The sequence below is a fragment of the Lutra lutra genome, chromosome 1, assembly GCF_902655055.1.
Source record: "Lutra lutra chromosome 1, mLutLut1.2, whole genome shotgun sequence".
Lineage (NCBI taxonomy): Eukaryota > Metazoa > Chordata > Mammalia > Carnivora > Mustelidae > Lutra > Lutra lutra.
This window is the reverse complement of record NC_062278.1, coordinates 32,974,978-33,002,479: the sequence shown is the minus strand read 5'-3', so window position 1 is coordinate 33,002,479 and position 27,502 is coordinate 32,974,978. Positions and strand designations below refer to the sequence as shown.

The following is a 27,502-nucleotide window of genomic DNA, read 5'->3' as shown; positions in this document are numbered from 1 at the left end:
GAGAGCAGTCCTTAAGTGTAGCTTAATCAACATTTGATCAACCTTAATTCCCGTAATAGTTTTTACACAGAGAATTTCAGTTCTTAGCTTTGAAAACCCAAATATCTGTGCGGTAGCAGATATAAGCAACTTAAATAATGGAGCTTAAATTTTATAAGGATGGTCATGTGCACAACTTTGCACAAAGCTGACAGTCTTCAAAATCGTATTGTGTCTTGTCTACAGAACACGAGTCCTTTAGGGGTAGTACTTTATTTTGTGATATCTGTCATGTCTCCGGTACCTAGAAAAGTGTCCGACACATAACAGACTTCAAAAATATTTGATAAATAATTCATTCATTCGATGAAAGAATTTGTGTGAACCCCTGTTATTGTTATGCTAGAGTAAACAAGTTCTTTTTTTTTTTTAATTTTAAGAATACGTTGTTTATACTTTATAGTCCAGGGTATTATAATTTTTAAAACACCTAAAATTTAAAAAAAAAAAAAAAGAACTGTACCACATATCTACTTTTATATTTTTGGAAGCGTGCTATTATGATCTCGAAGAAGATTAAAAATATCATTTTCATTTTTTTTTAGAAAACGAAATAGTACATTGCCTGTCCTTTCCCTCCATTACATACATTTCCTTTTATGTCTTAAATTTAAAACTTTCTTCCACCTAGGGTACTGAGGTCATAAAAAGAACACAGATATGTAACCAAGAAAAAAATGGTAAAATCTTAGTTTCCTGCTATAAGCAGTAGTCGTCGTACGTCTGTGTCCTCATCTGTAAAGTAGGAACGGTAATGAGGATCTTGCTCTGTTACTTTAAAAAGGTTAAATAGGGGCGCCTGGGTGGCTCAGTGGGTTGAAGCCTCTGCCTTCGGCTCAGGTCATGATCCCAGGTTCCTGGGATCGAGCCCTGCGTCGGGCTCTCTGCTCAGCGGGGAGCCTGCTTCCTCCTCTCTCTCTGCCTGCCTCTCTGCCTACTTGTGATCTCTGTCTGTCAAATAAATAAATAAAATCTTTAAAAAAAAAAAGGTTAAATAGAAGCAGGTACGAAAGCATCAATATTAAGTGTAGTCTTATTTATATAATATAATAATATAATTTAATACAATGTGTATAAAATAATATAGGTTCTAAAATAATATTAATAATAGGTTAATAGGTTAATAATAAAATAATAGAAGGTTCTACTCTGGTTAAGTCTATATTAGAAGCTTAAGTCATTGTTTCTGTCTTAAACTCACAGAGGAGGTAAGGAAAGTTTAAATGAATCTGAGATAAGAAAAGTACCTTTAATATTAAGTGAAGGAAGTCATATGGGACAAATTTATAAGGAAATATTTACAAATAAATATTTATTTAATTTATTTAAAATAAGTATTTACTTATAAAAATTTACTTATTTATAAAATAAATTTACTTTTTATAAAATGTATAATATATTTATATATAACAACATATTACAGTACAATATATAATGTAAATATATTTACTTGATAATAAAAATATAATTACTATAAAATACATTTACTTATTTATTAAATAAATTTACTTATAAAATAAAGAAGTCATAGAGATATAATGGGTAGCATGGTGACAATGGTTAATAATTATTATATATTTGAAAGTTGCTGAAAGAGGAGATCTTCAAAAATCACATCATCACAAGGAAAAAAGCTGTCACTATGTATGGTGACAGATGGTAATGAAACAAATAAGAATTTTAAAAATAAATATTTATATTCAGTACATATGAATATATCCCTTAGAATAGTACATGTGTCTCTCCATGAAATTGATGAGCTATTCCAAGATCAGAACATATATTAAGGGTCTACTTTGGTTACATATCTTGACTTTGACTACATATCTTTGACTTTACCAGCTCTTGACTTTGAACAAGTCATTTAACATCTCTGAGACTCAGTTTGTCCTAGGCACAAAGGATACCAATAGCTACCTCATGGAGTTGCTGGAAGGATTAAAACTACTTCTGGAGAGCACTTAGCAAACCTAAGAATTTAATCAGTGAAAATTCTTATTAATCCTTTATGTAAATACTTACAGACAAAAATTTAGGGTGGGCATCTGGTTTTCTTTTGACTATACTCTGAATTTCATGTCTGCTGTAATTATGATAACAGTAAAAGGAAATCTCAGCTTTTAATATTAGAACTTTAGCACTTTAAGGCATTAAGTGGTTTTTAATATTTTCTTATAAAGAAGCAGCACCATTGCTGCATCTATATCCCTACCCACTCTTAGGCACAGTTTTCCTTTATTTCTTTTTTTTTTAAGATTTTATTTATTTATTTGACAGAGAGAGAGAGCACAAGTAGGCAGAGAGGCAGGCAGAGAGAGAGGGGGAAGCAGGCTCCTAGCTGAGCAGAGAGCCCGATGCGGGGCTGGATCCCAGGACCCTGAGATCATGATCTGAGCCAAAGGCAGAGAGGGTTTAACCCACTGAGCCACCCAGACACCCAGTTTTCCTTTGTTTCTAAATAAAAATGAATATTAGGGGAAGATTTCTTCTGCCCTTAAGCCCTTAAACTTTTAATTCATTAATTATATTCAAGTATTTCTCAGCAGTATCACACATGACTTAGTAAATGTGGACCCTACCATTCAGCCCAGATATTCTGCTAAGCCTGTATTTTCAGTTGAATAATTAAGATTTTCAGATGTATTCCAAAGCTATTTTCAGCACAGCTCTTTCCTTTATTTCCATTTGGAAGATACGTTGATCAATATTGTTGAGCAGAGGAGAAGGAAGCCATGTGTTAGTTCCAACCCGGCCTTGCCATGTGGTACCACCAGTTCCCTGAGTCTGCTGAGCCATTTCAGAACTGCAGTGCACGTAAATGCACGCTGGTTTTCAAAAACGGAAAATACTCCATTAACCATTTTATATTGATTTTATGTTGAAATGATAATATTCTGTGTGTATGTATATCATTAAAATTAAATTCACCATCTTTTTTTCTCTTTAAAACATGGCTGCTAGAAAAATTTAAAATATGTATGTGGTTCCCATATGTGGCTCCCTGGCTTAGTATTTTACAAAGAAAATCAGTCAAAAAGATTCCCTTAAATTAGGAAGGAGCCTTATGACTACATGTGTGGGGAGGTGCATGTGTAATAAAACAATAATACACGTTACTAGCAGGGTAGGAAAAAAAATACATACATATGCAAATATATTCATATTTATGAATGAGGATTTTATTGCAAAACTCATCATGCCAGAAGTTAACTACTTATTATGAGATTTGTAATTTGATTAGATATGTCAACTCATTAGGAATTAACTGAATAAGACATTAGAACAGTGTTTCTTGGAAATGGTGGAACCCCACTCAAACTTAGTTAAATGAGGACAGGAAACACAAGTCCCATCCACCATTAATCATGGACACAAATAAGGGAAAGACCAGGGTGTATTTTTTATACAGTTCAGTCAAGGTGGTAAAATCTTGTCCTTATGGCCTGCATACACTCTCAGTTTGAGGAATATAAATGCCAACTTTGGTCTTACTGAATGATTTTTTTTCCATCTGTATTATATATTTTTGTGTATATGCATGTATCTTGATGTTAATGTGAAATTAAAAAAAGGAAGATCACACTCAAAAGATTATAGAATACTTAAGGGTGGCTATTCTGTGTGATTCTTCTTTCTTCCTTTTTTTTTTTTTTTTTTTTTTTGACAGAGAGAGAGAGAGAGAGAGATCACAAGTAGGCAGAGAGGCAGGCAGAGAGAGGAGGAAGCAGGCTCCCTGCTGAGCAGAGAGCCCAATGCGGGGGCTCGATTCCAGGACCCTGAGATCATGACCTGAGCCGAAGGCAGAGGCTTAACCCACTGAGCCACCCAGGTGCCCCTTTCTTCCTTTTTTTAAAATAAATGCCTGTTAGCACAGTTACAAAAAAGCATGTGAAATAAATGAGCGATGAATAAGTGGATACACTTTAACAAATTTGTCTCTCCCATTACCCAGGATGGATTTTCCATGTTCCTCACTTTCTCACCAGATCCCCTTTCCTCTCTGGGAGGACTCCGACAGTTTTCCCACTCTATCGCCTGCATCATCAAAATTTTCTTCTCAAACATCTTAATATGAAAACATGCTTCCCATATACTGTTTTTCCCCCTATCTTAAACAAACAAGAAAACCTTGTTTCGTTCCCACATCTCACTCTAACCATTGTCATTTTCAGCCAAACTCCTTGAAAGAGTGGTGTACAATTGTTTCCAGATTCTGTATTTTCATTCTTTCTGGAACCCATATTCCAACCAGACTTTTCACCATACCACTTTAACACATTTGCTCCCATCAGGAACACCAAAAATCTCACTATTGCTAAATCAAATCTCATCTTAGATTTAATGTAAAGCTTTTCTCAGTCATCATCTTCTTTGAAATAGTTGATGACTGTTCCTTTTAAACACTTCCTTCACTTGCCTTCTGGTTTTCCTCCACCGTCTTTCACAACTTTTTCTGTCTTTGTTAACTCTTCTTCCCACCCCCACCCCCCGCCCCCAAGCCTTTAAAATTTCGAGTCCTTCAGACTCATTCCATGGTTCTTTTCTCACTCTATCATCACTCTTTAAAAAAATCTTATCCAGACTCAGAATTATAAATACAATCATTGTATTTGACAAAAGTGTATCTCCATCCTGAACATCTTCTCAGACCTTCAGACTTCTATATCTAACCATCCACTTCACCCCTGCACTTGGAGGTTGATTTTAAGGTCTAACGTATTCCAAATTGAGTTTCTTTTAACTTCTCTATCTCAGAACCTGAAATGCCATTCTCTATGCCACTGAGGCAAAAAATCAGAGCCAGCCTTGTTTACTCTCTTCCTCTTCTCTCCCTTCCTTCCCTTTTTCTCATGCTATACATCCTATCTGTCAGCAAATTCCATCTGCTCAACTTTCAAAACTTACCCAGATTGGGATCATTTTCACCTTCAATGTAACTGCTATTCTGATTGGGGTCACCATAATCTCTTAACCTGGTTTATTCCCACTACCAAACGGGTCTCCTGCTTCCATCCTTTCTTTTAATATATTTTTCAATATAGTCTGGCATCTCTTTCTCAAATGTTGTCATTTCATGTCGTTATTCTGTTCAAAACCACCATAGCCTTCCTTTTTCTCTGATTAAATAATAAAATCTGTACGGCGACCCATACGGTCCTCTATGATCTGTCCCTTATTACCTCTCTGTTCTCATCTTTATTCAAAGACACCTTCTCAGTCAGGACATCCTTAGCCATCCTCTCTAAAATTGTATTTGCCAACCTTGTTATTTCCTATTCTTCTGCCTGGTTGAATTTGACTTTTCTCCGTAACATTCGTCACTATCTAACCTACAATACATTTTCTTGTTTGTCTTATTACCAGACTGTTGCCTCCACTAAAATGTAAGCTCTGTGAGGTCTGGGATTTTCTCTGTGTTTTCTGCTCTATGTGTGTGCAAAGAAGAATGTATGACTGCACTCTTCTTTATCACAATTAGTGACTCATGTTGCACAATTAGTATTTTTTGGAATAAATAAGCAGAATCTTCAGAAGCCTGTATCAGTTTTTTTCCTCACTGAAAGCCCATCATCCCAATTCAAAATAAAAATAGAAAATGTACATCTTAAGAGAAACACACACACACACACACACACACACACCAATCCAAGTATAGATAATATGACCTCCACTTTAAGCTTTTATGGGAGAGGATGAGACTTTGTAGGATCAGGAAGTCATAGAAAGGCAACCCACAAATTTAAATGTACACAAAATACCAAAGCTTCTTAGCTGTCTATGGCATCAGCCTAAAACCTGAGGTTTGGGCTGTATCTTATTCTAATTTTAGGTAGAGACAAAAGGAATTAAGACCTTTACACACAATGTCTGTGAATTTAAGCTGCCGAAGGTAACACACTTCTGTAGCCTTACATCTTCTTTCATGGATCTTTATTTCTTGTCTTCAAGGGTCTAGTTTCCTGAATAACTTTAAATAGCAGCTATAGGACTCAAAAATGCATACTGCACACACTACACAGCGAAACCATTTTTTCTTTCTTATTTATCTAGTTTTCACTAACTGGTTAGTAACCTGGCAACATGTGGAAGGAGTTTTCTCAAGGGCCTATTTCCCACCTATGTATGAATTGGGTTGTCAGAATTTAGTGAAATGGGGCTAAGAGAGGGTTGTTTCATCTATATAATGACCATAGGATTCTTGCTATCTCTCTGCATATAACATACAATCTTAGAAAGATTAACCATATGCAGTCATTCTGTTTATGGGAGATCAGACATTAAGAAATACTAGAATCTGGCAGTCTTTTCTATTTGAACTACGTAGAAAGGGATTTATAAAGTCTTGGAAGAAAGCTCCCAAAAGCACTAAAAGAAAGAATACAATTTTCTTGGCCTCATACAGTAAATCCCTTTTCTGCAGACAATCCATTGGCCTTAATTGCAAGAAAGGTTGCACACTAAAAGTAGGGATAAAGTTTGTGAACTAGAATGGTGCTTTTAAGTCTGGGCCCTTGTCAGATTGTTTAATGAAAAGGCATAAACAGTATGTAGAGTTTATTTTCTGCCAGTATTTTTTAATCTCCTTGGAATATTATTAACACTTTAATTATATGACATTTTTTCAACTACTGCATTTGGAATACACAAACATTTTTCATGATCCATTTTATTTTGAAAATTAAACAGTATTCTTGGGGATATAAATGACAACTTTGGTCTTGTTGAGTGGCTTTTCTTTTATCTTTATTGTGTATGTATGTATGTCATATGAAATCTGCTGAAATTAAATAAAGATGATCATGCTCAAATTTTTGTGATACTTAAGGGTGGGTATTCTGTGTGATTCTTTTTTCATTTTCTTTTTTTTTTAGATTCCAGTTAGTGCAGTTAAAAATGAATGTTAATGAATGAATGAATGAATGAATGAATTCATGGATACACTTTTACAAATATGTATGTGGTGAAGCTGGGGACAGGTTGTGCTATCACTGTTTCAACGTGAATCTAAATTACTCCTATTCCAATTTCAGAAAGGCCTGAACATGCACAAAGGATGATTGATGGTTTGGCCTGAATGTCATTGGTATAGGTCTATTTACATGAAGTAGATTGAGCTTTGAAGAAGAGTTACAATATTGAGTATACTATCTTTCATTTATATTTATTTATTTATTATATTTATTTATTCAGCAAACAATATTTGAACAATTGTTATTGGTCAGTAGCTGCTCTGAGCACTGGAATTGACCTCAAGGAACTCATATCCCATTGGGAATATATACAATAAACTAATAAATAAAATACATAATTCCTGGTGGGGATTGTTTCATTGAAATAAGTAAATCAGAGAAATGAAATTTTAAATGGGTCTACATCTAAATATAAAGGTTAGGGAAAACCTTATTCTAAAGATCACAATTGATTTGAGAGGAGAATATAGGGAAGATTGGTCTATTAGTCCAAATGGGCAATAATGATTATTCAAACCCTGGTTGTATGAATGGAAATAGTAAGCAGTGGTTGAATTTGAGAGATGTTTTGGAAATAGAGTTTATAGGACATAGGCTAATCTTTCCTACGTTAGGCTTGGCAGTTCTGGGATTATGGAGAAGGATATCAGTAAAGGTCTGGGGGGACAAAATTATGTTTGAAATTTAATTTTTCTTTGTGAAAATGAGTGGGGATTTCATAAGTGGATCTGATGTTAAGAGGATGAGTTTGGGATGGACATGGGGATTTTTTAAAAAAATCATTATTATGTTCAATTAGTCAGTATATAGTAATATAGGGATTTGGAGACATTCATGGATAGTTTCTAAATATGCATGATTGGGAGAAGTTATCTACTGAGATAGTTTATATAAAGGCCAGTGGATCTGGATCAACCATGGAGTCCTGAAGTCTAGGAATAACTAAATATCAGGTAGGGGAGGAAGAATAAGGAGTATGTGAAATTTGGGCAGTCTGATTACCAGTCATCATCAAAATGAGAAGCAAAAATATCTAGGTCCTAATCTGGTGTTGATGCTCAGGAGTGTACTTAAATATGCCATTAAGGGGGGTTGGTGGAAGGTTGGGGTGGGGGGGCACTGGGGAGCTGGGGTATAGAAATAAGTTATGTACTTGCGGTAAATAAGTTGGTATACTGAGAAATTTTTCCAGGCTAGGTCCCAGACTCAGAGAAATGAGACTAGAAACCATATTCCCAGCTTGGGTTGCTAGCTGGGGACTACACCTCAAAAATAAAGCAGAAAAGTTAGAGACCTGCTCACTACTTTTCCTCATTGTGAGGTTACTGGTGTTCAGTGAATAAGCCAACCTTATGGTATGTATTCTTTGAGTCTGGATAAATGACTTCTTGGTTACAATTCTTCAGATTTCCTCTTGGATAATATTGTCAGCCTTTAATGTTTCATCTGATTCTGCATATACCAAGTGTTGATTGAGCCTAAGTTCAGAGGATACAACCATGAACAAAATCAATAACTCTTTGCTTCCATGGGCCTTATCAGATTCCATAAAAGGAATAAAGAGGATAATTAGAGATAGTATTAACTATGGTGAAGAGAAAAATGTAGAGAAAAATGTGAGATTAATGGCTGGGGAGATGTTATTTTGGGCAAGGAGGTTAGAGAAAGTCTTTCTGAAGAAGTAAGATGTAAACTGGGATTGGTGATAAGAGGTAACAGAGAAGAGCACCCTATAAATATTCGGGGTTCTAGCTCTGCATGTAGCGGGAACAGCTAGGGCCACAGTTCTGGGGTTGACATGAACTTGATATGTGTTAGAAATCAAAAAAGGCTGATAAAAGCTTAATGAGCAAGGAGGTGGTAGGTATAAAACGAGGCCAGCGATGTACTTACACTCTCTATTAAACAAGTTAATCCTAATATAAGTGAGAAAAATCATTTTTCTATCCTTAGAATTCTGAGATCCAAGCTAAACAAATCTTGCATGAATAAGGCCAGCTCATTGTGGTAGAAAGAGTTTCAAATCCTATCTCTGCTATTTCATAACTGGGTGTTTGAGCAACTAATTTAATCATAAATTCTATTTTATTAGCTCATTTTATATTGAAATTATGCTCTCTCTCTCTCTCTCTCTCTCTATATATATATATATATATACACACACACATATATATATACACACATACATACACCTAATAGAGTTGCTATTGGGATTAAACTAAATGGGTAAAAACACTTAAACTGAATCTAGCATAGTTCAAGTCCACATTATGTGTTAGTATTATTATTATTATTACTAAAGACAAGTAAATCTGATATCCCTCAGCTATTACTCACAACTAAATGAGAAATCATTTTAACAATAGATAAAGATGTCAATGCCCAGTATTAATTCAATCATTATCAAAATGTTGCCCAGATACAAAGCAGAGTAAATGAGGACGTCCTGATAGCTGTGAGCCGTTAGTCATGAAACAAGCTTGGTGTATCAAAAAAAAAAAAAAAATCAATACAGACATTTTCATCTAGTGGCTTCTGGAAACAAATTAAAAATACCAAAGAGAAAAAAACCCCAATGGCTGTCACCACACACTCTGGTCAAGAGTATAAATTCTTCTTTTTTTTCATACCAATACCATTGATAACACATGTTAGTTACGTTTGAAAATGGATTTCGGAACATAGATGACAATGATTATTTCATAAGTCTTACTTGTAATACAAACTTAACAGAATACATGGCATGAATAAATCAATCTCTGAAAAACTTAAAACTTGAACTAGTTGTATAAAATTACGTTGACTGGGAGAGCAAGACAAGCTTATAGTGTTTCCAGTAGTAGCCCCGTGAGCAACTGAGGCTTCCGGTCCCAGCTTCGCCATACCGCCAGTGATAAGTGAGGTGCGTTATTTGGCTGATCCTATGGAACTATGGAACATCAAAAGGCCCAGGATCCCGGGAGAGGAAGGTGAAGGGACACACTTTCTTGCAGCATGATGAATAAGGTTCTTCCATACCAGCAGCTGCCAAACAGATGAGCGGCCTTAACGGAGTTGGGGTACATAATGCAAGCCGGGCCCAGAACTAATCAGATCTAATTAAGACAGACATGTTATGGTCCAGTAGTGTTGACAGGATCGGGATTCCTGTAGCTGTAAATGAGGCATGTTGTAATTAGGATCTAATTGAAAATCTGGAAGTGATACAAAACCTTTACCCTTCAGGGGCTAAGAGGAGTTCTGTTTGGGTCCTGGTGTGCACCTTATTAGATTGTGAATGCTTAATTAGACAGTTATGTACAAAAATTAAGCAAGTAGGACAACAGCTAGATGTGTTTCAAAGGAGCAAAATTTAAATTCCTATCTGTTTAGATATGATTCAGGGTTGTACCTGAATTTCATATTTGCAATTTGTCCCCACTTCATATATACTATTATTTTATGTATGCTCTCATATACATAAAGTATATATACTTTATTTTATATGCACTATTGTGTTGTGCCCATTATGCATGGCCAAAAGAATATATTTGAGCAATTTCCTAGGTACAATAAGTTTCATTAAATGTTCCTGATTATTTGGAGAGAGATGCTCATTCAAAATATCTTCTAATAACTACGTAAAAGAGAGTCCTATTTTACAATCTCATCTAACATTTTAAAATTATCTTTGTCCAATACAGACAGCCACAACTTGAGGCCTTTTCCTTATACAAGTTGCTTAATTAAAAATATATTTCATATGTTTGGAGTGTGACTTAGATTTAAGTTCATTATTGTCACTTTTGCTCTGTGTTACCCCCTTTGGCTTGCTGCTCCACAAGCCAATGACCCTTAACAAACCTAAGCGGGTCTGGGTGTTCCCTCTCACAGACTTCCAGGTAGTCTTCTAGACCACTCTTCTAGACCACTTCTAGATCATTATATTAATAATATTATTATAATTACCTAATAATATTATGGTTGTTTTGTTTTGTGTTGTTTGTTTGTTTGTTTGTTTGTTTTTAAGCATGGAATCTCCAGCTTAGAGTTGGGACAGTGCCCCTCCAACGCCGGCCTCCCCTCCCCCCCATGGACATGTTTTAGCTGCTTATCCATCAGGAAATATCTCCTAAAAATATCTCTTCGGATTTCAAATGTGTTCTCTAAATGCAGTACTAACAGCTAACCTTGAATGTTTTCCAGTTCCGCTTCCATGTTAGGGTTGATAGAGGATCTGGGTGTTACACAGCAGTCCTAGTGAAAAATTCAAGATCACATCGACTGACTATGAAATGTCATTTTGTTGATTTGCCTTCTTATCAGTTTGCAGTTTAATCTCACAAAGGATCAATCCCAAATGCCAAGTAAGAGATTCAGGGGCAAATTCAATGCTTACCTTCTCCCTGCGTTCTGGGCTCCATTCACATCTCATGTCATCAGAGGAAACTTCTCAAACCAGAGTATATAAAATACCACTTCAGTCCCTTGCCTGATCCTACTTTCTTCCTTTTCATAAAACTTTCACCAGATGACAAGTATGCTAATAGTTTATCGTCCTAGGGTCTGTTTCTCTCCATTAGCAAAGGAACTTCATTTTCCTCACTGTCATTTTCATACTAACTCCCACAGCACTGGGCACAGAATAGACAAACATTTATTGAATGAATGAATGAATGAATGAATGAAACAAATGCAGTCAGTGCTTGCCTTTGGTGATTCATCCTGAAAATTAAATTTGAGCTTGCAGGTGGAGAATTTTATGTTTTCAACACAAATAAATGTGCAGGTTTTCCATGTCTAAATAATTTCATTTTTGTCCCAGCTGTAGTTTCTAACCTAAATTCTTCAGAGTGTGGAGTGATTTGATGTGTTGGTTTTATTTATCCTTTGGATTTAATTTTTCCTATAACTGTACTCCTTATACTGCAAACCAAAATTATGCATTTTCTACATTACCAATTAATTAGTGCATGCATTTTTCAGTGAAAAAAAAACCTTGTTACAATTACTTATAATAAAATAATGTAATATGTTTAAGGAGATAGAACATTTGTTGATCTTGTAACCGGATACAGAGATGGTGTCCTCCATGTAGCTGTAAGCTTGTGGGAATTTGTAGGTGTAAAATTAGGCACAGATTCTAGAAATATTGTACCTATAAAAATGACACTCATTGTTATTAGGAGGATTTTAAAAAGTTAACTTAAATCAGGCTTATTGCTTTCAAATATAAGACTGTGTTTGTTTCTAGTACATCTGAACATGGGTTACATAACAAAGTTTCTATTTTTTTTTCTGTTTTTTGTTACTGTGATGTTATTCAGATCAACATAGACATTACTTCCAAAGTGGATCAATTCACTAAATGGATTTTTCCTAATGCAATTAACCCAAACCAGCAAACAAATCTATTTTATTTCTACTGTTCACTGGCTTCCCAGCTCTCCACCTGACATATTATCAACAGATCCCCTTCCTTTGTGAATACATCATTGAAAGGATTATCAAAAAATATAAGAACCATAACATTTAATAGATTATTTTACAGTAATTCTGTGATTTTACCTAGTAAAAAATAATTCTAACAATTTTGGATTTATCAGAGAAATAAATTAAAAGCAGTGTTAAGAAATTAGATCACCCATTAAAATCTGAAATGTAGAGTTTGTTTCAGTGTATATTCCAGTGATATTTTAAAAGTTATTGCACTATTTTCTGAGCAGTATACTTTGGAGTTGTTTTTACAGAATGGCAGCTTGAATTTCACCAGATGTGAAATCATTTGGTTGTGTAAACACATTTTTTTCCCCAAAATGCATAGGGTTTCTATTTCACTTGGGAAAAAAAAAAAAGCCTGTAAATGGATAATGTCTATAGGTTGATCTGGACATCTCAGAGGGGTCCAGAGCTCAGATACACTGAGGTGATTTACAATCCGAGGTAAACAGATTGGCTCAGATAACACTGGCTGATCGATGCTTCCCATCTCTCCAGCAGGAAATGTCTTGGGGAGGCAGGGGAATGACTTTTGCAAGCCCTTCTTCAAATTCCGAGCTTCCCTGACCCCACTCTCTCCTTTTCCTGAAGAATTAGGAACTAGGGGAATAACGATTCTCTTTCCTTTGCTTTGCAAAACTCTTCCCAGTTTTTGTTTTCTATACATTTCTCCATCAGAGGGGAAAAAAAAAAAACTGACTGAACCCATGTGATATATTTACGTTGAATAATCTTTCATAATAAATATTGAGCTATGTGTCCCAGCAGTACAGGCAAATGTGCAAATATTCCTTTTACATTTTTATGGGGTGTTGTAAGTAATTGAAAATGATATTTGCAGTAAAGGTTCCATTTTACCATTTAATTGATTCTAGTAAATGAAAATTGCTTCACTATTTAACCAATTTTTCCATCCCTTCTGGGGACCTGTTTCAAGAATTTCAAAACTACCTTATCACATAGACAAAGTAAGTCACTGAATGCTGCGATTATCCTGGGAATGAAAGGATACTGTATATTGATGTCTTGAGAAGGAAAGAGCTCAAAAAATGTGGCTTGCCAGATTGAAATCTGAGCTTCTGAATTTTAAGGTCAGTTTTATTTATTTTGTTTATTATTACCTATACTCTTCCCCTCCCAACACCACATTCTGCCAAGAAGGCGTAACAGAATTTTTACAACTGTCATGAAAGAGTCATTTAAAAACCATGGGTTTAAAAAGGCTGGATTGATAAAAGAAACTAAAAAATAATAATAATAATAATGAGTAAACTCATTACAAATACATCTTGTATTATGTTTATGTATTTTGCTATTTTAAAAAGTCTATGCAGTATCAACTTGCTTATCCCTCTGAGAAAAACTATCTCAGATTTATATCCTGTTACTAATTTTAAGCATCTGCATATCTGTTTCAGTAGCCTTTTGGAGATTAAATACTCTGCAAAACTGATTCTGATTTTAACACTGGCTTCCAGCTGCTAGCCTAGGGTTTTCCATTTTCTCAAACTTCATCTCATAGATTTAAAATTTAACATACAAAGTAATTATTTCTATTTCCTATGAAGTAGTAGTACGTAATCCTTTTTTTCCCCTAATATTGGCACGAGCATGCTATTTTCATATCAACCTTAACAGGACAGTTTCTTTATACTATTCTTTCACTACTGCTGAAACTTGGGACAAGTTTAACCCTTCTCAGTTCCATACGATCCATACGATCCATACGATTCCATACGATCTTCCAATAACATCATCTTCATCTCACAAAATTATATATATATCAAAAGGAATGAATGCATTGGAAGCCTCTGAATTTTGAAACAATAAAATGAGATATACACGACTACATGGGTCCAGTCATTCCACACGTATGTACTTATCCAACAGAAACTAAAACATATGTCCACAAAAAGACATGTGTTTGGGTGTTTGTAACAGCTCTAATTTTAATAATCTCAATCTGGTGGGGCACCTGGGTGGCTCAGTGGGTTAAAACCTCTGCCGTCAGCTCAGGTCATGATCCCAGGCTCCTGGGATCGAGCCCCGCGTCAGGCTCTCTGCTCAGCGGGGAGCCTGCTTCCTCCTCTCTCTGCCTGCTTCTCTGCCTGCTTGTGATCTCCGTCTGTCAAATAAATAATAAAATCTTAAAAAAAAAAAATCCCAATCTGGAAACACTTCAGACGTATATCAACACAAGAAGGGATCGAATGCTGTATATTTAAACAATGGAATAGTACTCAGCGATTAAAAGGAATGACATCTTCATACACACAAAATTATAGATGAATTTCACAAAATTATTATGATGAGTAAAAGAGGCTAGGAAAGAGAGCGCCTGGGTGGCGCAGTCGGTCAAGCATCCAAGTCTTGGTTTTGGCTCATGTCATGATCTCCGGAGCATGAGATAGAGTCCTGTGTGGAGCCGCTTGTCCAGCTCCGTGCTTAGCAGGGTCTGCTTTGGTTTCTCTCTCCCTCTACCTCTGTCTCTGTCTCTCTTTCACCCTTTAAAATAAATAAATAAATATTAGTTTTAAAAAGAAGCTAGGAAAATAATTAATTATATATGTATAATTATATATTCTATAATTTACATAAAATTCTAACAATTGCCATCTAATGTAACACAAAGCAGATGGGTGGTTGCTTGGGAGGGGAAGGGACAAGAGATAAAAAAAGGGATACAAAGAAGCACACGGAAACATTTGGAGGTTATGAAAATGTTCATTATCTTGATGATGGTGAGCACATAACAGGTGGATACATATGTCAAAACTTATCAGATTATACATTTCAAATATATACAGTTTATAGTATGTCAACTACACATCAAGAAACCTCCTGGGTGTTCGTGTGTGTATTTAATGAAAGGTAGGATTGCTACATGGTTTTTTTTTTTTAATTTTCTTTAAAGATTTTATTTATTTATTTGACAGAGAGAGAGATCACAAGTAGGCAGAGAGGCAGGCAGAGAGAAAGGGAGGAAACAGTCTCCCTCCTGAGCAGAGAGCCCAATGCTGGGCTTGATCCCAGGACCCTGGGATCATGACCTGAGCTGAAGGCAGAGGCTTTAACCCACTGAGCCACCCAGGCGCCCCAGGATTGCTACATGGTTCTTGCCCGTTTTCTATGATGCACACATACCTTTATCACCCCTTCTAAATTAAATACAGTGTCATCCATAATCAATTCAGTCACTAACCAGTTAGTTTCTTATTGAATATTAACCCACTTTTAGGACAGAATATAGTCATCAAAGAAAAAAGTTATTTGGATTACAGATTCTAGCTTCTTTTGTTTTAATTAACTAATAACCCCTTGCATCCATATCATGCTTTACATTATCAAATGGATTTTACAACTAAAGTTTCATTTAAGACAAATAAGACATTGTAAAAAATGAAAACTGAGTTCTATCAAGAAGTCTTTGTCCACCATCCTTTTAGAAGCATTGTGTGGTTCTCATCAGATCATAGGAGAGAAGCTTTATTTTTCCTTTCCTGCCCTGCTCCCAACTTGCAGAGTTAAACTGAACTATGAACTTTCTTGGGTAGTTCTTTGACACTTAGTGCAAAGGGATTATAGTCTCCATATTTATGGGTAAAGGAAAGCATCCTCATGATTGGGCTCACAGTTTCTCTTTAGTTAGTATAAAAAGAGAATTGCAAATTAAATTCAATGCCACATGTAATCGCCCATACTCATTTCCCAAGTTGCCTGGAATTCCTTCATGTGATGCCAACTTAAATGCAACAGGTGATAGGGATGAAATATTCTCTCTCTCTTTGTGATAAATTATGGTAACTTCCACTACACAAGATTGCACAATGTTGTAGATAAAAATTACACCTTGAAGAACAGAGGGAAACTCTAGTATCTCTTCTTCCAATATAACTGGTTTTAAAATAATGTTTTCTTCTTAATCTATAGCATTTGGTTTGTTCTATCAATTCAGACAAATGGGTTTAAAGGGGAATTTAATTGAGTCTTTGGCGCCACTGATTACAATTTGGTCACAGGGGCTAGCGCTACCCAGAAAATATGAAATAACACAGTCCCAAATGAGCGAACTAGGGAGCTATTTTACACTGCAGTGAGACAATTGTTTTAGATTGTACTCATTATATAGCCAGCTCTTAAAAGAAGCATGAACTAAGTAGGAATATGTACTATAGCTCAGTATTGTAAAGCATCTTCACTTATTTCAGGATTGTGCTCAAAAACAAAGAGTAAATTGGAGGGAATACCATGCTCAACTCCCATCACTTTATTTTGACTTCATGACCCGTATCAGGTGACGAGCAGTGTAAATGTGGAAATACTCCAAAGGAAGCAGAGTTGTGTATGCAAAGGAGAGCAGAGGTTGATTAAATTACACAGACTTGGGTATGGCGCATATAGTTCCTGTACTGACATTCAGTTCCTGGAATTTTGTCTGGCCCCTTCATTTTACTCTGGACAAAAATAAACCCTGGGTGGTGTATCTGTTCTCATTAACCATTTTACTTATCTCCTGACTGGAGTATTGTGGAATGTAACTTTGTAAGACAATATTGTAGCTGGTGGGTGAGTGGGTAGAACTTATACAATCAACAGAGATAGCATTTTATGTACCTGTTCTAAAGTATCACAGTTGTACCCTGGGATTCTGTTATATTAGTTTAATGAAGCTGGAAGTCTTTTTGTCTTGCAGGTTTGTTTCCAGGGTGAGCTTCAGAGCCGAGTATCGCCCATTTCTTAGTTTCTTTAGTATATGCCTTGATTTAAAATGATTAAAGAACAGCTATCAGCTTTTGAAGATAAAAGGAAAAAAATCCTTCTTTTTTATTGTTTTTTTAGAACATTTATTATATGTTTCCACTCACTGGAATAATCCTTAGTTTTGGAAAATTTATTAGATGTTTCCATTCGTTGGAATGCATACGATTGTTTTAAGCGAACTAATGAAGCATGCCGAGGGCGAATAGCAGCTTGAAGCATAAAGTTTCTACAGTGGGTGGAAAACTACAAATAGTTATTTACCTTTAGGCCTAGAATTTTAGGTTATTACAAATAAGGGGTGTTCCCTAGCACAAAGGATTTGCTTGAAGAAAAGTATAAGCACAAGCCTTCTGGAAGGAAGTAATTAATTTGTAAAGCACCTTGCCACTTTTATTTAAAATTCTAAACTTTCCTAAAACTGACAGATGGATTCCATTGAATTGGCAAGAATTCATGTAAATATGCAAAAAATAAAATCTCTTGTTTTCTCACTTTAATTTCTTCCAATTAAAAAAATATTATTTTACCTCAGGTAAAATATTTACCCTCAAATGAGTATATTCATGAGCAAGCACTTTATAGTTTCAATTACTTAATTTTCAAAATCATATCAAGCAAGCAATATGTAACAATGCTAATTTTAAATTTTTTTAGACTTAAAAATTTGGAAGCGCATATAAAATAACATGCATGATTTCTTTTTTTTTTAAGATTTTATTTATTTATTTGACAGAGAGAGAGAGATCACAAGTAGGCAGAGAGGCAGAGAGAGGGAGAGGGGGAAGCAGGCTTCCCGCTGAGCAGAGAGCCCTATGCAGGGATCCATCCCAGGACCCTGAGACCATAACCTGAGCCGAAGGCAGAGGCTTAACCCACTGAGCCACCCAAGCGCCCCTGCATGACTTATTTCTATAAGAAATGTTAATGACCTCACCTTCACCATGTGTCAGGAATTCAGGCAAGTGCTTTACATACCTTCACAGTTCCCAATAAGCCACATATTAATCCCCTTTCTTGCTGAGGAATTTGGGACCCAGAGAATTAAATAATTTAGTGAACATCAGACTAGTCAATTTTATGGTCAGAATTTAAACTGGGTCTCTATAATTCCAAAGCTCAGGCTCTTTTCTCTAAATTCCATTATATCTAAAGAAATTTATTTAAAGCATGGAGACTGAGCTCTGCTCCTGTGACCTAAACTTCATTATATGTGATAATATACATTTGGTAATTAAAAAAAAAATACAGCTATGTAAACTTAGATGACATACTATGTTGTCCTAATGCACAGGAATGGAAAGTTCAATTGTGCCCAAAGAAGGTATCTAGCTTCTTTGTGTGGGTTTATTAAATCTGTTTGAACACACATGAAGGTGTATTTTTAATACAATGAATTCCAAGGAATTGTTCATATTCGATTTATATCCTTGAAATCTTTGTAGTACTCATATATGGTTAGTAACAGGCTTTAACCTCTAATGTCCTTATTCAAGAACTAAAAATGAAAATTTTCAAGTACAATTCTTCATAGAGTACTCAATTAGTGGAATTCTTTCCGTAGTATCATTAAAACCCAAGTTACCTTCCTGCTGACTACTTTTTCTAAAAAAATTTTAATGAAGAGGTTTCACTCATAAATCTATGAATTTTAAATAATTTAAGACTTGTTTTTTATATACTTTTAACCCATTAGAAGAAACAAAAAACAACTTTTTGGCTGGTGATTTTAAAACTATTTTGAAGGAAGCTTAAGGATAAGCTGGCATTCTCTTTCAGAACATCCCGAAATTAAACAAAGAAATTCTGCTCTATGCTGAAGTAATATTTCATTACTATTTGATAAAAAGAACCATTCAGTCTTTTCAAAGGGACCATAAAATAGAGAAGTAGACAGCCTAGACTACTGAAAAATTCTGACTCTTAAACCCTGCTTCCTGAGGGGAGGCATATTATCATTTATAATGTGTTTGATCCTTCACAATCTCACCAAGGTCAGGGACCTGGTGAGTCCCTGACAAAAAAAAAAAAAAAAAAAAAGTCAAATAAAGAATATAGAATGAACTAGGTGGGGGGAGGAGGGAAATATACCTTTAAACCCAAAGGCTTTTTGTTCCTGTGTTGCCAATCAATCACGCCAGCTGCTGTGGTTATAGGTTGCTCTGGATGATCTGTTTTCACAAGATCCTAAGAGAATTCTGATCGTAAAAGGACCTCCTCCTCCCCCCAAGATGTATGGAAAGTAAACTGATATATTTTAAAAATCTATATACATACAACAGAAGTCAATTTTAGTGAACTTAATTTAAACAATTATTAGTATCAGAACAATATTTCTCTATTTCACTAATCCCTATACAAATGATTTCACATACAGTAAAATACGGAAGTCCAAGACGTTAGACTTTCTCTTCTGAGAACTCCTATAGAAAACAGAAATTTTTTTTTTTCAGGCTTTTCTAAGAGTGCATCACTTTAATTATCTGCATTGCTGGTTACCTTCCATTACAACGTCATACTAACATTATGCAGACTTGGATTTCAGAGGCGGGATGCTAAAGTTGTACCTCGAGAACTCTGTTGATTAAAAGAAAATCCTAGCAGTTGGCTTATTAGAATACTGTTAGTCATCCTCCCTTCTAAGAATACTAAGAATATAGTAACAAGGTCTCACCATATTTCAGTAAACGAAATATGTCAGTAAACTTAGAACAATTTCTTTTTACAGCTTGAAGAAATGGTATTTTGTTTACATGAAACATCCATTTTTCATTTCTCTCTTCCCATGGGAGCTAACATAAATCAAAACAACTCAAATGTTTTTAATTTCAGTGTGAGATCAGCAGCTGTTCCCCAGAACTCCAGTTGCCACAAAAGAAGGATTTTTTGTGTGTGTGAGTCACAAGTTAGATAGACAATGTAGCAAGATCTAGTTACATTCTATGATATGTACTGTGCGTATGCCCATTAAAGACCATAATAAGAAAGAACTGTGTTTACTTAAACTCACAGTTTTGCAAAAGTCAAACAGTTATGTAATTGTCCCTATAGCGCTGTGAATCATGACGGTAGAGAAATGTAATCAATTAGTGACAAGCCCCTTTGATGTACTCTACAGTGGGTTGACATAACAAATGACCCATTGAAGAGCACTGGGCTCAACTAGACTGCTTAAAAGGAAATTGAGTTCAAGTGAATATTTCCAACAGTTTATTTTGAATGTTTATACTTTATGCAGTTCCAAAAAAATGTGTAATTAGGCTATCTGCTTAGTTTTCCAGAGGAGAGAGAAGTAAATTCAAGAGTTTCATCTGAACGCCAACCACATCTTTTATTTGAAAATAAAGAAATCAAAAGCAAACTTGTTAAAGCCCAAACAGAACTGAGACTTAGACTTTGGGATTTTGTGAGTCTTAGGAATTAAATTTGCCTTAAAGGACTCTGATGACAACATTTCAATTCTGTTGTAAACACGTGGCATTAAAAGCTAGTTTTCAAAAGTTTAAATGTACCAGAAGGAATATGTAATGTTTTACACTTTGAACACATTTTGGAGGAGCTACAAAAGATGGGGAATGATAACTAGCAAAAAGATATGGTTCTGATTCAAAGTCAGTGATTCTATAACATTAGTTTCTGAGCCCCTTTTAGAATTTAAAGCCTCTCTCAAGAGACTGGTCAGACCCCGCAGGGCCCACCATCTCTTTTCATATAACGTAAACTCCTTGTGGAAATTTTGCCTGGACCTAAGCTAGTCTCCTTAATTTTGCCTTAAAAGAAGATATATCCATTTCATTTGAAAATCCATGCAATTTCTGCTTCCTAAGAATCCCACAGAATTTGTTCAGTATTGGGCGATGAGATTCAAACATAAAGTATTGGTTCCGCAAATGATGGGCTTCAAGTGATTCCAATAACTCAGTGTTCCTTTTCTTCTAGAAACTAAATTGCATGTTAAAATGGAAATTCTATTCCTAAGACTACACACAGAATGCTACCTTTAGTCATTTACATCTTGTACATGTGGTAATTGGCCCAACTCTGCTACTATAAATGTGAAGTTATGTAAAAGATGGTTCATTTCCATATATTCTACTTTCTAATCTAAGGAAAATTGATTATTGATGCATCATTGAGTTACATTTTTACTTTTAAATGAGGTAATAAATAAATGTATCGGTGTCAACACTCATGTTCCTTACCCAATGCTTCACATAAGAAATTTTGGACATAGTTTGATACGAGGGACCTCTGCCCCTTCCCCCATGGATGGATTTGAAAATATGATTCCTTTCTTCAACTTGATTGCCCAAACTGGGTTTAACGTTCAGTCATAGCTGCTATATTTGCACGTTTGGATTTCATACCTACTTATGTCTATTTTGTCAATCTTGTTTCCTTTTTTTTTTACTTCTTTACATGCATATGTTAACAGAATCATTTTGCTTTTAAAACTTAGATTCAGACATACACAATTTTAGTTTCGCCTTTATCTAAATCCGCCAAACCTATAGCCTTCAGATTTCCTCTATTTTGTTCTTCTTATTATTGTTTTTGGGGAGTGGGACAGAAAGGATTCCACTTCATTAAAAGAGCTCTTTAAGGACTGCCTACTTTTTTCTTCTGAATTAGGTGGGCATATTTGCTACCTTACTGGCTGTAAATAATAACTGTATGACAATAAAAATTAAAATATCTGCAGCCATACAAACGTCAAGTGGATTACATTTTTTAAAGCCCTACTACTGGCTATTCATTCATTCATCCTTCATTTTGTGTGATAAGCACTTTTCAAAGCACAGGGATATACTGAACGTTCAGCCCCAAGTTATCTGAACCATTTTCTTACATCACAGTTTGAATTTCAGATTAAGAGATCGTAATTTTTTGTATATACTGTTCTGAATCCAAGGAAATAACTCAGAATCAGGGCACCTGGGTGGCTCAGTGGGTTAAATCCTCTGCCTTCAGCTCAGGTCATGATCCCAGGGTCCTGGGATCGAGCCCCACATCCGGCTCTCCGCTTGGTGGGGAGTCTGCTTCCCCCTCTCTCTCTGCCTGCCTCTCTGCCTACTTGTGATCTCTCTCTCTCTGTCAAATGAATAATAAAATCTTAAAAAAAAAATAACTCAGAATCAACTATTCTTTTTTTTTTTTTTTTAAAGATCTTATTTATTTATTTGACAGAGAGAGATCACAAGTAGATGGAGAGGCAGGCAGAGAGAGAGAGAGAGGGAAGCAGGCTTCCTGCTGAGCAGAGAGCCCGATGTGGGACTCGATCCCAGGACCCTGAGATCATGACCTGAGCCGAAGGCAGCGGCTTAACCCACTGAGCCACCCAGGCGCCCCAGAATCAACTATTCTTAATTGCCCAAATCAGCTTGGCAGATTGGATAAGTATCTTACCCTTCTTTTAAATGCTTGGTGAAAGTGATCAGATGTCTTGCGTCCATGTGGCAAACTTAGTGTGATTTGGGGTGAGCCCAACTATATATACATACGTATACATACGTATCAAATCTGGTTGATTTTTAACCCCAAAAAGTCCTTCCAGAGGTTTATAGTAGTCTATCTAAAGGTGACCAGAATTCATGAGCATTTATTTAACAATAATATATTTACAGCCTACAGTAAGCCTGGTACTATGCGGGACACTCAAGTGTACATGTAGAACAGCCCTTGTCACTGAGGACTTACATCCCACTAAGGGATCCTAAGGGGTAGGGGGTTGGAAAAGTATATAATTAGAGAAATTGCCATATCTGAAAAGTCTTATAGCATTTTGTTGAAGAAGTACCAAATTTGGGGGAGAAACACAGAAAACATAATAAGGGGATAGGTTTAAGGTAGATCTTGGAAGATGGGTTTGGCAATTATCAGACGTGGAAGGGGAAGAGTGTTGGGCATAGCTAAGGAATGGTATGTGAGATGGAAAATATCATTGAGGAATGTCAAGAGAGAGCTGAAATTTGGTTTGTGTTATATTGTGAAAGCCCAGTATACTACGATTAAGTACCTATGAGGGCCAATAATGGTGAGTTTTTATCGTTTGAATTTTAACTCAAAAGGAACCAACAAGAGAAAAAATTCAAAGGATTCCTAAGCAGTGCTGTGGTTCAGTTAAATTTTGAAACTAAGCAACTGGTAGAATTTTGAACAGTTAGGAGCTCAGTTTTCCTTGTGGACAAAATGGAATAAGATTCTGGAGTAACAAACCAATATATTGAGATCACAGAATTTAGATAAGATGGAATTATGTCTGATGACAAAGTTCAAATTTAGTTTAGGCTCATATTTTTTGGAACTCAGAGTCATGGATAGCTTTTCCACATGGATGTTGAAATCCCCCAGGATAATGGCAGGGAATAAACAGAATAGTTCAAAAATATCTTTTGTTAATGTGGGGAATGACTTGGAGAGACTCAGGTGACAGCACACAGAAAGTATCATTTAATTCGATGGATGTTCCTCAGAAAAAGAAAAATATCTTTGTGTAAAAGAGGAAAGGTACTATTCTAGAAGAAAAGGCATGGAACATAAAGAATATGGACCCTATCTCTAAGACCCAAGAACCAAAGAACATAGAAAATTAAGTATTCTTTAAGAAAGTTACAGGATTGAGGGGTCACGGGTGGCTCAGTGGGTTAAGCTTCTGCCTTCAGCTCTGATCATGATCTTGGGGTCCTGAGATCAAGCCCCACATTGGGCTCTCTGCTCAGCGGGAAGCCTGCTTGCCTCTCTGCCTACTTGTGATCTCTCTGTCAAATAAATAAATTAAAAATCTTAAAAAAAAAAAAAAAGAAAGAAAGTTACAACACTGAGTGTTCTTTGAATAGAATAGGATTTCAGTTAATGATAAGATTGAGGTAACATTCTAAGAAAAGCCTGATGATAGGTGTAAGTAGAGAGTTTACCTAGTAGAGAGAGATGTCTGGAGGACAATACCAAAGGACTTTAAGACTGCATAAGGATGCAAGGCTCTGAAATAGACAGATTAAGGAGAAAAGTCTGGGTTATATAGAAAGTGCTATCGAAAAAAAAAAGTGCTATCGAGATGAACAGATCTGAGGTTAAGGAAATAGGAGAGAGGGGCTTAAGCATTTTAGGGATCAGTTGGCCATTTAACTTTCAAACTGTGTCTCTTCCCACTGACTGGCATTGGCGGAAAATGAAGTCTCAGCCTGTAAATAAACGACAGACTGCTTATTACAATGTTCTTTGATAAATCAGAAGCATTTTTTACCCTAACAAAACATGTTATTGGGTTAACAATCATAAAGAAAAAGTCTGGGCTGATGCTAAGTAATTGTAAATTTTACTATAAGCTGTGGTTCTGGAATTTATCTCCCTGCAGTCAGAATAATTATTCCTTATATGTTATTTCTTCCCTTCACAAAATTTATATTATTTTGAGAAAGAGAAGCGAGAGAAAGGTAAATCAGCAGCTCAACTACTGAACATTATCTACCTTACCAATACAGCAACACGCCAAATCAAATCCAAGCTTACATCTTCCTGGGAGGGAGGAGAAGCTCCACTCATGCCTGCAAGTTAAGACTGAAACAGCACAGTGGTCAAACGTTTTAGCCCAAGGGAAAAATACGAGGTGGCCATCGGTTTGAAGTTGTCCTCCTCCACTGAAGAAACCCTCAAAACAACTCTGATTTTTAACCTATCTCTTGGTCTCTCTGTCTCTGTCTCTCTCTTTCACACATGCACATACATACATACACACGCACCCCATGTAATCTGGCTGGCAGTGTGTTATTTTACTGGTTTAATGCTGATTATGGTCTTCACTAACTCCAGGCCAGAACATTAAAAAATGAATTTGATCTGCTTCAAGACTATATCCTCAAATGTAGTCTTGACATTGAGACAAGTGATACTATTAGTGAAGCATTTGGAATTTTCATTTTCTATTACTATTTTAATGAGGAAGGGCATTTTTAATATTCTTTTGTAACTCTAACACAAGAGGCACTTACATTCCAAAGGAGTTTTTGATTATCTAGAAAAATAATTTCACGTGGGCTTAAATTAAACATTCTAGATATTTCTAACTTTTTCAACAAAGTAAAATCTTTGTGACTCTTACATAGGGATCAAAACCCACTAAGAGTTATGGAGTTCCAATTTGCATTTCATAGAAAGGCAAATGTTGTCTGTTATTAGATTACAACAGCATCAGATGTCCTTGTCAAAATTTAATATCATTTCCAAAAGGGTACAAAAAGCCTAATAAACCATTTCCTTTTGGTGTAATAAAATGGTTCTACCATACAAATGTGAATAACACAAATTCATTTTACTGGGGTTCTGCACATTTTAAGTACTATCTAGAATGAGTAGAAATTGGAAAAAAAATGTGGGGATGTAAAAGGACTATAACAGGTGAGGAGAAAGAAAATACTTGATGTTAATAATAGCAATATATATTGGAACAGAAGGGTGAAGGTCATTTTACTGGGCAGCTGTAGAATACTAGAGGAAGCTGGTCCAATAACAGAGGTTTTGAAAGTAAGGGAAGATTGATTGTTCAACAGTGTTTCTGCATCTGGCCTCCTTGATTTCAAACATTTCCAGATTGTTATTCAAGATTGCAACTGGGCAAACTCTGTACTCAAGTTTGCAATTAGGAAAACACAAACACACAGCAAAAACACACATTAAAAGAAATTATAAGTTTGAAATATTCTGAAAAAAGAATGCTAAATGTTGAGTTGCACGTGTGTGTATATGTCTGTGTGTGTTTTCTCTAGTCCCTGTAACTGTGGCTTATGCTCTAACATTGCAAGTATTGTCTTTAAACTTACCACTAGGAATTATGACACCCCATCAAAGTGAGTCATTCAGAAAAGAATAAAAAATGAGGTCATTCCAAAGGATTTCCTTAATTTCAGAAGTGGAGTAATAATAATAGTAAATTATAAGTACCAGGGGAATATGCTTCTAGGACTTTTAAACCTTTCACTAGGAAAAAGGAAATGGTGTTTTTTTCCTATTATTATCAGGTGCAAAACTTGAAAATTGAGGAAGATAGAGCTTTTTTACTTTTAATGAAAAATACTTAGAAATCTTAAAAACAAATTAATTTAATATGTCATACAGAGTTAGCTGAATGTTTAAAAATAAGTGTTTATGTTATATCATCTTACTTAGACACACACACAAAATAAACAATTGGGTGTTCCTTTGTTTCATGTTGAATGACCGAGATGTTCTCATTTATGTCCATCTGAATTCAATTTAAATCAACAATATGTATAAAACGTGACTTACAGAAGAGACGAAATAACTGCAAAGATATGTAGAAGCCACTACCCTGGGAGTTGTCCCTTAAGTCAACAAAATAGAAACATTTATATCTTACTATGTATAATTTACTTTCCCTTACTTTTGAAATTAGCACATACGATGAAGTGAGGAGCGCCAGGATAAAAACTAGTGAGGGCTGGTAGGTGAGAGAAGACAGAAATAGGTAAAAAAGAGAAATGAACAGGATTATGGGTCATAAACCCTGGAATAAATATTTTAACACAAAATTTTAGTGGTATCACTTTCATGATATTTAAAGAAGAGGAACCATCTGGAAGATAGGGTTAACTCTTTAGTCTTTGTGTTTCTCATATCTCTAGAGCCTGCAAAACACACTTGTGAATGGAAATGCAAATGACTGCTGTGTTCTTTCAATATATTTGTGATAGCATTTTTCAATATCTTCATCAACATGGGCATACGCCATGACAGAAGTAAAGGAGAATCACAGAGTATGCATATGTCGGGGAATGACTAGGGACTTTGCTTCATGGGCCATCTGTGACTCAAACTATCCTTGTTACCCAGGCAATCACCAAAGCAGAGAGATTGATTGGTTATGCTATCAGATTGAATGTCAGTATGCTAGACACAGGGCAGAGAATACATCTGCAACGAGGAGGAGCAAAACTACATGAGTTCAAAATACTTCCAAACCTAGGACTTTTTATGTAAATAATTTAATTCAGATGTCGAACTAGTCTAATATATATATATATATATGTATATATATATATATATATATCCTCTTCAGCACTGAAGAATTTAGTGTTACAGTTTACATGATGTCATAATCCTGAATTTTTATGAGATTGAGTGACTTGTGTTCTGGAAATCTTCCTGAAATTGGCATGCAAAAGGGACATATATGGATGGTGATGTCACTACTTGCATGTGAAACATGATGGAGAAATGTTTGGAAAAATAACTTATGTCTT

General features: G+C 35.5%; 1 protein-coding gene and 1 pseudogene across 3 annotated transcripts in view; one reads left to right on the top strand and one right to left on the bottom strand.

Moving 5' to 3' along the window:
- LOC125087668 (B-cell CLL/lymphoma 7 protein family member C-like) overlaps positions 1–9,893 on the bottom strand; it is a 45,003-nt pseudogene extending 35,110 nt beyond the window's left edge.
- The window catches only part of ROBO1 (roundabout guidance receptor 1), a 1,187,644-nt gene that overhangs the window by 464,588 nt on the left and 695,554 nt on the right, over positions 1–27,502 (top strand). The gene's annotated exons all lie outside the window — the stretch shown is intronic.